Consider the following 11,648-nt stretch of genomic DNA (forward strand, 5'->3'; position numbering starts at 1 on the left):
ACTCCCAGAGACAGCGAAGGACAAGGAAGCCTGGCATGCTGCAGTCCATGGGGTCGCAAAGAATTGGAGATGACTTAGGCACGGAACAACAACAAACCCTGACACCAAAACTCTAACCAGCAAAGCCAATTAACAATTACCAGGAAATAAAAACAGAATCTGGGTAATAAGGTCTAACTTTTTTTTTCTTTTCCTTTTTATTTCTTCTGGTTTCACTTTCTCACAGGGTGTACCATGCAGAGAGGCCTTCCACCCAGAACTTCAGACCAGGGTTCCTAGAGTGAAATACCTGCGGCGGACAGCTTAGCTCCGCGGGCTGTGTGCAGAGACACTTCATCTGCGCACTGCAATCTGGAGTGCAAGCTGTGCAGGCTCCAAGAGATCTCTGCCCCCGCCCCAGCTAAGGAGAAGCCTATTAAGCAGACTGGCTCACGGTCTATGGGGGAGAGCCTGTGCTCTTGAGTGCAAGCTTGCACTGAAGCAGAGGATCAAACTGCCACCACTCACCGGATCATAGAGAAAGCAGAGGAATTCCAGAAAAACATCTACTTCTGCTTCATTATCTGTGCTAAAGCCTTTGACTGTATGGATCACAACAAGCTGTGGAAGATTCTTTTTTTGTGTGTGTGTGTAAAATTCTTAAAGAGGTGGAAATACCAGACCACCTTTCCTGTCTCCTAAGAAACCTATATGTAGTTCATTTAGAACCAGACATGGAACACAGACTGGTTCAAAACTGGGGAAGGAGTACACCAAGGCTGTATATTGTCACCCTGCTTATTTAACCTATAGGCAGAGTACATCATGAGAAATGCTGGGCAGCATGAAGCACAAGCTGGAATCAAGATTGCCAGGAGAAATATCAATAACCTCAGATATGCAGATGACACCACCCTTATGGCAGAAAGCCAAGAGGAACTAAAGAGCCTCTTTATGAAGGTGAAAGAGGAGAGTGAAAAAGCTGGTTTAAAACTCAACATTCAAAAAACTAAGATCATGGCATCTGGTCCCATCACTTCATGACAAATAGAAGGGGAAAAAGTGGAAGCAGTGACAGATTTTATTTCCTTGGGCTCTAAAATCACTAGGGATGGTGATTGCAGCCATGAAATTAAAAGACACTTGCTCCTTGGAAGGAAAGCTATGATAAACCTAGACAGCATATTAAAAAGCAAAGACATCACTTTGCCAACAAATGTCTGTAGAGTCAAAGCTATGGTTTTTCCAGTAGTGAGATGTTGGACCAAAAAGGTGGGAGAATTGGACCAAAAAGAAGACTGAGCATTCAAGAATTGATGCTTTTGAATTTGTGGTGTCAGAGAAGATTCTTAAGAGTCCCCTGGACTGCAAGGGGGATCAAACCAGTCAATCCTAACAAAAATCAACCCTGAATATTCATTGGAAGGACTGATGCTGAAGCTAAAGCTCCAATATTTTGGCCACCTGATGGAAAGAGCTGACTCACTGGAAAAGACCCTGAAGCTGGGAAAGATTGAAGGCAAAAAGAGAAGAGGGCAGCAGAGGATGAGATGGTTAGATAGCATCACTGACTCAATGGACATGAATCTGAGCAAACTCGGGGATAGTGAAGGACAGGGAAGCCTGTCATATTGCAGTCCATGGGGTCACAAACAGTTGAACAGAACATAGCAACTGAACAACAACAACTTCTTTGATTAAAGAATAACTTTCCTTTGCTTCTGAACCAAATTCAGTCTTGTTCTATTGGCATGAAGGACACAGGGCAGAAGGACCCTTGTTGGAAACTGACCTGAGAGGGCTGGTAAAAAAGCTAGACAAAGATATTTTAAAAAATCAAACTACAGACCCAAATTCCTCATGAACATATGTACAACAATCCTTAACAAGATATTAGCAAATCAAATTCAACAGAATAAACAAAAGGATAATATATCACAACCTAGTGGATTTTATCTAAGTAAACACAAGCTGGAATCAAGATTGCCAGGAGAAATATCAATAACCTCAGATATGCAGATGATACCACCCTTATGGCAGAAAGTGAAGAAGAACTAAAGAGCCTCTTGATGAAAGTGAAAGAGGAGAGTGAAAAAGTTGGCTTAAAGCTCAACGTTCAGGAAACTAAGATCATGGCATCTGGTCCCATCACTTCATGGGAAATAGATGGGGAAACAGTGGAAACAGTGTCAGACTTTATTTTTTGGGGCTCCAAAATCACTGCTGATGGTGATTGCAGCCATGAAATTAAAAGACGCTTACTCCTTGGAAGGAAGGTTATGGCCAAGGCCAACCTAGACAGCATATTTAAAAGCAGAGACATTACTTTGCCAACAAAAGTGCATCTAGTCAAGGCTATGGTTTTTCCAGTGGTCATGTATGGATTTGAGAGTTGGACGGTGAAGAAAGCTGAGCTCCGTAGAATTGATGCTTTTGAACTGTGGTGTTGGAGAAGACTCTTGAGAGTCCCTTGGACTGCAAGGAGACCCAATCAATCCATCGTAAAGGAGATCAATCCTGGGTGTTCATTGGAAGGACTGATGTTGAAGCTGAAACTCCAATACTTTGGCCACCTCATGTGAAGAGTTGACTCATTGGAAAAGACCCTGATGCTGGGTAGGATTGGAGGCAGGAGGAGAAGGAGACGATGGAGGATGAGATGGTTGGATGGCATCACTGACTCGATGGAAATGGGTTTGGGTAGACTCCGGGAGTTGGTGATGGACAGAGAGGCCTGGCGTGCTGCAATTCATGGGGTCACAAAGAGTCGGACATGACTGAGCGACTGAACTGAACCGAACTGAACCTACATTATGAAGAATAATTGTGTCTGGATCCTGGAATGATGGGTAGTTTATTTTCCTCTTAAATTTCAATAATGAACATAGCTTAATTCTTCAAAAAGAATTTAGATATTCTTATTTTAAAGAAAATACAAAGGATTTTCCTCCAATATTTCCTGTGTAGATAGGGAGGGGAAGAAACACTGATTTGGGTGAAAGAGTCATAAAGTAAAAATGTTTCTCACTTTCTACAAAGTAAAAGATGAAATAAAATCATGAAACAAAAAAAGAATAGTAAATAGTATATAGATGCTTACTGTGTGACGCCCCCTCCTTCTTCCCACAACCAACCAAGAAGGAGTTAAGCAGAGTTCTCAGTGAAAACCAGGGGCCTCTCAACACCCCCAGACTTTCCCTGCATAGAAATGCTTTTGCATGTAAACAAGAATCAAGTTTTGTAATTTGCATGGTACTTAGTTCCTCTTTGAAGGAAATGTGATGATGAAGTCATCAAAGTGGCAATTTTTTAAAATGGCCTGGCATGTGCAAAGAAGAGAAATTCCTGAGTACTAATTCATTCCCTATTCTTAGCAGAGACCTTGAACATTTTTATAAGTAAAAAGTTGCTCCAGCACCAAATACTGAATAAGGTTATTGTGCATTTGAGAAGGGCAGTCTCTGCTGATGAGAGACCAGAACTGGCCTACCTCTGAAAGCACTGCTAGAGATTTAAAAAGTAATTTTATGTCACTTATAACTTGTCCTGCAATTTGCAGAAGGAAATAGTGGTTGATAAACAGAGTAATTTCTCTCCTTACTGATCTCCTTTTTCCCCCCAAAGCTCTGGCTCACAGCTCTATGACACCATTTCTTCTCCCTGAGTCTGGACCAGAGTGGACTTGTTTGGAGAATAAATCTTGAGACAGTTGAAGCACACCCACTGAGCTGGTGCTGGTGAGCAGCAGGATTCCATGCCTGGGCCTGTGATGTGTGGGATCCCTCTCTACCTGTGCCCCAAATTTTCTTAACAAAAAGCAACCACTTACACTAGAGACAGAAGGTCCAAAGTGCTGAGAACTGTAGGAAAGGACAAGGTGGGCTGGTAGTCAAACTAGAATGCAAGCAACTGATACGGAGGTGTTTCAAACGGCCAACTATTGAGAGTTCTGGGTCTCACAGAGGAGGAAAGGAGGTTTCCTACAGGACTTCTGCCCACACTTGGAAGCCAACTCTCCACCAGATCTAAAAACTGCTTCTAGAAAGCCCAGAGATAAACCCACGCACATATGGACACCTTATCTTCGACAAAGGAGGCCAGAATATACAATGGAGAAAAGACAATCTCTTTAACAAGTGGTGCTGGGAAAACTGGTCAACCACTTGTAAAAGAATGAAACTAGAACACTTCCTAACACCGTACACAAAAATAAACTCAAAATGGATTAAAGATCTAAACGTAAGACCAGAAACAATAAAACTCCTAGAGGAAAACATAGGCAAAACACTCTCCGACATAAATCACAGCAGGATCCTCCATGACCCACCTCCCAGAATATTGGAAATAAAAGCAAAAATAAACAAATGGGACCTAATTAAAATTAAAAGCTTTTGCACAACAAAGGAAACTATAAACAAGGTGAAAAGACAGCCTTCAGAATGGGAGAAAATAATAGCAAATGAAGCAACAGACAAACAATTAATCTCAAAAATATACAAGCAACTTCTGCAGCTGAATTCCCGAAAAATAAATGACCCAATCAAAAAATGGGCCAAAGAACTAAACAGACATTTCTCCAAAGAAGACATACAGATGGCTAACAAACACATGAAAAGATGCTCAACATCACTCATTATTAGAGAAATGCAAATCAAAACCACAATGAGGTATCATTTCACACCAGTCAGAATGGCTGCTATCCAAAAGTCTACAAGCAATAAATGCTGGAGAGGGTGTGGAGAAAAGGGAACCCTCTTACACTGTTGGTGGGAATGCAAACTAGTACAGCCACTATGGAGAACAGTGTGGAGATTCCTTAAAAAACTGGGAATAGAACTGCCATATGACCCAGCAATCCCACTGCTGGGCATATACACTGAGGAAACCAGAATTGAAAGAGACGCGTGTACCCCAATGTTCATCGCAGCACTGTTTACAATAGCCAGGACATGGAAGCAACCTAGATGTCCATCAGCAGATGAATGGATAAGGAAGCTGTGGTACATATACACAATGGAATATTACTCAGCCATTAAAAAAAATACATTTGAACCGGTTCTACTGAGATGGATGAAACTGGAGCCCATTATACAGAGTGAAGTAAGCCAGAAAGAAAAACAACAATACAGTATACTAATGCATATATATGGAATCTGAAAGATGGTAACGATAACCCTATATGCGGGACAGAATGAGAGACACAGATGCATGGAACAATTTTATGGACTCTGAGGGAGAAGGTGAGGGTGGGCCGTTCTGGGAGAATGGCATTGAGACATGTGTATTGTCATATGTGAAACAGAGCACCATTCCATGTTCGATGCATGTGACAAGGGCTCGGGGCCGGGGCAGTGGGATGATCCAGAGGGATGGGAGGGGGAGGGAGGTGGGTGGGGGGTTCGGGAAGGGGAACACATGTAAACCCATGGCTGATTCTTGTCAATGTATGGCAAAAACTATTACAATATTGTAAAGTAATTAGCCCCCAAGTAAAATAAATAAATTTATTAAAAAAAAATAAATAAATAAATAAAATCAAAAAAAAAAAAAACAAAAAAAAAAATAAATAAAAAAAAAAATAAAAACTGCTTCTATATTCTTGTCAAAGAACAGCTTTGGGTCCTTGGGGGTTCTGGGCTAAATAACAAATACCCAAGAATTCTATGATGCAACATGGCTGACTTCATACAAATAATTACCAAATTGCAGCTCTCATTTGGGGCACACAAAGTGCCAGAAGCAAAGGTGCCAGGCCTAGTTACCTGAGGGCTTCCCAGGTGGCCCAGGGGTAAAGAATCCACCTACCAATGCAGAAGACACAGAAAAGCTGGGTTCGATCCCTAGGTTGGGAAGATGCCCTAAAGAAGGAAATGGAAACCCACTCCAGTATTCTTGCCCGGAGAATCCCATGGACAGAGAAGCCTGATGAGCTACAGTCCATGGGGTTGCAAAGAGTCTGACTTGGATACCTTTGGGGGCAGGTATTATTTTGCCTAATACAGATGTTAGATAAACAATGTGAGTCTCTGACTGCTGAATTTCACAAACCATTTAAACAAACAAGCTGTTCTGGTTATCTGTTTCTGTGTAATGAACTCATTCTCAAATTCAGCGGCTTGAAACAACAAAAATCATTTATTTCCCTCTCAAACCTGTAATTTGGGCAGGGCTTGGTGAGGACTCATCTTCACTCCACGTGGTATCAGCTGTAGCAGTTCCACTGGAGCCGTGGGGTCCACTTCCAGAAGGGTTCACTCAATTCCAGGCAAGTTGGTGCTGGCTATCAGCTACGAGCTCACCCAGTGCTACTGGCTGAGGCGTTGATTCCTCTCTCTCTGGGCCTTTTCTTATGGGGGCTTGGGGTTCCTAATAGCATGGCAGTTGGGTACCAAGAGGCTCAGGAAGAAGCTACAAGGCTTCCTATGACTTTGCTTCAGAAGTTCTTGAATGTCACATTGACTATATTTTTATAAAGTAAGTTTATTACTTTATATACATTTTTAGCTGAGCAAGTCACTAAGGCCCTCCCACATCCCAAGGGAAGCAAATTAGATACAACTCTTAGTGGGAGAAGTGCCAAAGAATTTGTGACCATCTTTAATCTACTACATACACACACACACACAAAGTGGAGGAAAAACATAGTACTGTCATATTTTATTTTGATAAATAGGAATATGAAAAAGCAAAACCAAAAATGTTATCCTCTAGTGTATTATCCAATCTCTTTTTTAAAAATAGAATTTATTTATTTATTTATTTATTGGCTACACTGGGTCTTTGATACTGCAAACAGGCTTTCTCTAGTTGCAGAAAGTGGGAGCTACTCTCCAGTGGTGGTGCACAGGCTTCTCATTGCAGTGGCTTCTCTTGTTGCAGAGCACAGGCTATAGCACGCTTGGGCTTCAGTAGTTATGGCACACAGGCTTAATTGCTCCATGGCATGTGGGATCTTCCCGGACCAGGGATCGAACCTGTGTCCCTTGCACTGCAAGGCAGATTCTTAACCACTGGACCACCAGGGAAGTTCCCAATCTGTTTCTTAAAAGAAAATATCTTTCTTCTACCAAAAATATAGGAAGGACATGGTACCAGAAAAATGGCAGTTCTTTAAAACGGAGCAAGTTTGCTTAGTGAAATCTCTATGCTATACTTGTTTTTCATATTTCAGCTTAGGTAGAAAACTAGATCATGGGTAGGGCATCCAGATGGGCTTTGGGAAACCACCAGGCATAAGGCACGAGGGCCTCTGTGGTTCAGAGCAGCAATCCACTACTGCCTCCTTGGCCTGGTTTGCAGCCAGACTATCCACAACCCCATGTCCTGCTGGCTCCGGGGTCCTACTGCCCTGTTCCATTTCCAGTCCCCAGGGAGCTGCCAATGGCCAAGTGAGCAGAGGGATCTGCCTGTTGTCTGAGGCATGCCTTGGGGCCTCCATAACAGGGTTTTTTTTCTGGCAGTGGCAGGCTCGCAGGCCCCGTCTTGGGCTCCTTCCAGTGTGGCTTTTGCTCTGGGGGCTGGGCTCTTCTGACTCTGCAGCCTGGACAAGGCAGAGATACAAGTTGCCTGGGACATGGGAAGCCAGCCTAAGACCTCTACTTTCACCCCATCTGAGTTGATCAGAATCCCCTGGGGGAAGATTTTCAGGACCAGCCTCTGCCCTCTGTGAAATCCTGACACCTGCTGGGTACTGTGGTGTCTCCAGGTTTCACAACGGAAAATTTTGAGAATTTTCTTAGATCAACAACGGATCTTTACTTGGTCTTCCGAGAGCAAGGTTGTAGAGATTTCTGAGACAAGTCAACACTATGTTTCTGCCTCTCCCACCACAGCGAGACCCAGGAAGGGCACAGGGCTGGCATCACTGAGGTAGTTCTTAAAAGGATGGGGGAGGCTGACCTATGGGAGGAAATCACTTGCTCACAACCTGCTCCTCGGGTGTCTGAGGACTGATTTCTCCATTGTCTCTGACCTGCACAGAGACACACAGAGCAGGAACAGCCATGCTCTCTGTATTAGAGCCTCTTTCCAAGGCCTCAGCGCTGCAGAGAGTGGAAGCCTGACTCACTCTCACCCCACACACAGCAAAGTAGGACATTCCCATAGTTTTCAATGCAGAGTAAGGAGCCAGTGTTTACTGTTTACCTTACTCCTTTTAGGTACATCGTTCCCGCTTAGAGAAGTGAACTCAGGTTGGACTCTTGTAATTAAAGTGTTTGTTGAAGTGCTCAGCAGTGAGGCCAGGTGCGAATCCCAGGATTGGGTGTTTTTTTCTGTCTTTTCCATGACTGTATCTACTGCCTCATCTTGATTTACAAGCAAAGCCTAGAAAACCTACAAAAATAAGTGTTTTGTAGTTTATCTAGGAATAATACAGAAAATATTGCTGTTATTTTTGGTGAAGAAAATCAATTTTGTATAGTTTATTTCAACCTAAATAAAATGTGAATTTTGTTTAAAAAAAAAAAAGAAACATAGCCAACATTCAATTCACAAGTCACTCGGTTTCTTGTACACAATTAGCCCATAACACAGGTTTGTCAAAGGAAGGAAAACAGAAAAGGGGGTAATTCCAAGGAGAAGTCCTGGAAGGAGGCATGGCAGCAGGAGCAGTGGTCCCCTGCCCGGGAGCAGGTCCATGATAAGTGGGAGTGGGAAGAAGTCTCCCTCGGCTCCGACAGAGCCTTGGGTAGCTTGCCCCACAAGGCTCTCAGCGTTGTGGAAGCGGGTCTTCCAGTGAAGAGGCTTCGAATCTACAGGCTCAGTGGCCTCTTTTTAAGGAGTCTGCCAGCGGCGTAAAAGTTACACCCTAGGGTCTTGACACTATCCTTCCGTCCAGTGAAATCTTTCTGCAAATGCTACCAAACAAATTCTTTATCTAAAGCAATGCTCTTAGTTTATCACTCTAAGAGGCTCGCAGTCCTACAGCAGGCATTTCAAAACAACTAACATGCAGGCTCACATTGGCCATTGTGACTTCATTTTGAACTACTTGCTGCTGCTGCTGCTAAGTCGCTTCAGTTGTGTCCGACTCTGTACGACCCTATAGACGGCAGCCCACCAGGCTCCGCCATCCCTGGGATTCTCCAGGCAAGAATACTGGAGTGGGTTGCCATTTCCTTCTCCAGTGCATGAAAGGGAAAAGTGACAGTGAAGTCGCTCAGTCATGTCCGACTCTTAGCGACCCCATGGACTGTAGCCCACCAGGCTCCTCCGTCCATGGGATTTTCCAGGCAAGAGTACTGGAGTGGGGTGCCATTGCCTTCTCTGAACTACTTAACCTAGCTTAAATCCTACGTTTTGCACAAAATGAGTAGGAGTCATAACATAAATCACATCATAACATAAAGGTCTTACTGGAGTAAAATGGCAGACTAGAAACCCATCATTGTCTATTCACGTATCTTGGAAAGATTTTTTTTTTAATGACAGGTGTGGTGAGGGGGTGAAAGCACAACCCCCTCGGGTGTTTCTCAATATGGGACATCCAGAGCGGGGTCGGGGGTCACCCTTCCCATCTAGTGAGGCCTCTAAGAAGCAGGTCAGCGAGCACAGGCCGGTACAGAGCCCTCTGTTTGCAATTAGCACAAAGAGCCAATTCAACAGCCCACAAAGCTCATCCTCCATAATAGTCCTAATTAGAAACATTATACATAAGGAGGGGAAACAATTTACACCGACTATAGTATGAGCTCATAGCAACAGAGTTGTTTGTTTCTTAACCCTGAGGCTATAGACACACACGTCTCAAAAAATAATGCATATGTATTTTAAAGCCTGATATTTTCAGACACTCAAGAAAAATGTGGCAGCAGCAACATGCTGTGGCAAAACAGGCTCAGTGCCCCACCTTCACTTCCTTTGCTCTCTGTGTTGGTGTTAGGATTTTGTCAGTAGCTTAGTATTAAAAAAAAAATTTACAACTTGTTCTTTCTTCTCTCTTCTTACATAACCTTGAAATTTAAACATCTTTTTGTCTGCTTTTTGTCTTTTTTCCACCGGGCAGACTCTGATGATGTTTCCCTTGCTTAACGGAGCAGAAATCAGCATGCATTTCTGTTTAGCAATGATGCTGCCTGGAGGAACAGTTAAGTCAGCACGTTACTTGCGTTAACATTGATATTACTTCACTGTTGCTAGGGGAGCCAGAGAGAAAAGACAAAGAGCATAAACCACAGCATCTATCTCACTGATACGTTGGCATCAACACTCTTCTCTCCCCTCCTTCTGAGCGGGTGTTTGTCTTTTAATTTTCTCTGCATTTTTTCAGTCTGTAGAAGTGGAGTGGAATTCTCCATTCTGGCTTTGGGAGATGCACAGGGAATGTTATCCAAGCCTCACCTTCAGTACAAACCCATCCCCCATGCCTCTTCTTTTTCTATCTCCTGCTCCTGTTCCCAGAGAAGGCAATGGCACCCCACTCCAGTACTCTTGCCTGGAAAATCCCATGGACGGAGGAGCCTGGTGGGCTGCAGACCCATGGGGTCGCTAGGAGTCGGACACGACTGAGAGACTTCACTTTCACTTTTCCCTTTCATGCATTGGAGAAGGAAATGGCAAACCACTCCAGTATTCTTGCCTGGAGAATCCCAGGGACGGCGGAGCCTGGTCGGCTGCCATCTATGGGGTCGCACAGAGTCGGACACGACTGAAGTGACTTAGCAGCAGCAGCAGCAGCAGCTCCTGTTCCCTGACTATACCCACAATAGCTGGTGCATAAGTGCATGGTCTCTGGGTCTGCGTTGCCTGAGTTTGAATCTTGGCTCTTGGTCCTGTGATCTTGGGCCATTTCCTTAACCTCTCTGAGCCCGTTTCCTCCTCTGGAAGATAGGGGATATGCTGATCCCCTCCTCATGGCATTGTTTTCAGCATTAAATGAGATATTGCATGTGTAAAGAGCTGAGAATAAAGTAAGAATTTGATAAATACTGTTTATCTTATCGTTTATATTCTCATAGCCTTCTAGATTTTCTTGGAAGCTGGTCCTTGGCAAAACTGATAATTGAGAATAACAGTGTGTCCAGAGTACACATAGTTCATTAGACTCCATACGATGAGTACCATTTTTAATTAGCCCCCCCACCCCCCAAACTGTGCTGAACGTAAGGAATTATTTATGGTTTGGAAAGCACATCAAGACCTTCCCATATTCTGGGGTTGCTGTCTTAAAAGGTCTGGGGAGCATTCTACTCTCCTCATGAAGAGGCAAAGACCAATCAATGGAGAAAGCACTCCATCCTGCCAAAACTGAAGCCTTTTCCTATGGGCTGGATAAAAAGTCTTGAGAGGCACCACCTCAGGCTGTATAGGCAGTGTGGGAGTATTAAATAACATCCAGTGAATCTGCCTTAAAGACAGTAGTTGAAATAGTTCTTCCTTTAGTTGGATACAAGGTATACTTTGCCATGAGGTTCTTCTGGAGGAAACAATTTCATTTTCCCACAATTTTATTTATGTGGAAAATGCTCCATTTTCAGACTCTGCTTAATTCAACAATTTCTGAAAATTTATGAGTTTACAAAAGAAGTTAAAATAATTACCAAGGTATGGGACAAAGGGATGGTTTATTGACCATTGTAACATATCTTTATATGCACATATTGTGTGTTTCCCCAGGACTTTGCTCTGGTCCCATCTGCTCCTTTGCTCAGAAGCCTGGCTTAGCTCTG

General features: G+C 43.4%; 1 long non-coding RNA gene across 1 annotated transcript in view; it reads right to left on the reverse strand.

Annotated features, from left to right (window-relative positions):
- Positions 1–11,648, reverse strand: part of LOC145521731 (uncharacterized) — a 97,145-nt gene that overhangs the window by 44,080 nt on the left and 41,417 nt on the right. The window lies entirely within an intron of this gene.

This window comes from Giraffa tippelskirchi, chromosome 9 (genome assembly GCF_054371585.1).
Source record: "Giraffa tippelskirchi isolate mGirTip1 chromosome 9, T2T-mGirTip1v1.2.pri, whole genome shotgun sequence".
Lineage (NCBI taxonomy): Eukaryota > Metazoa > Chordata > Mammalia > Artiodactyla > Giraffidae > Giraffa > Giraffa tippelskirchi.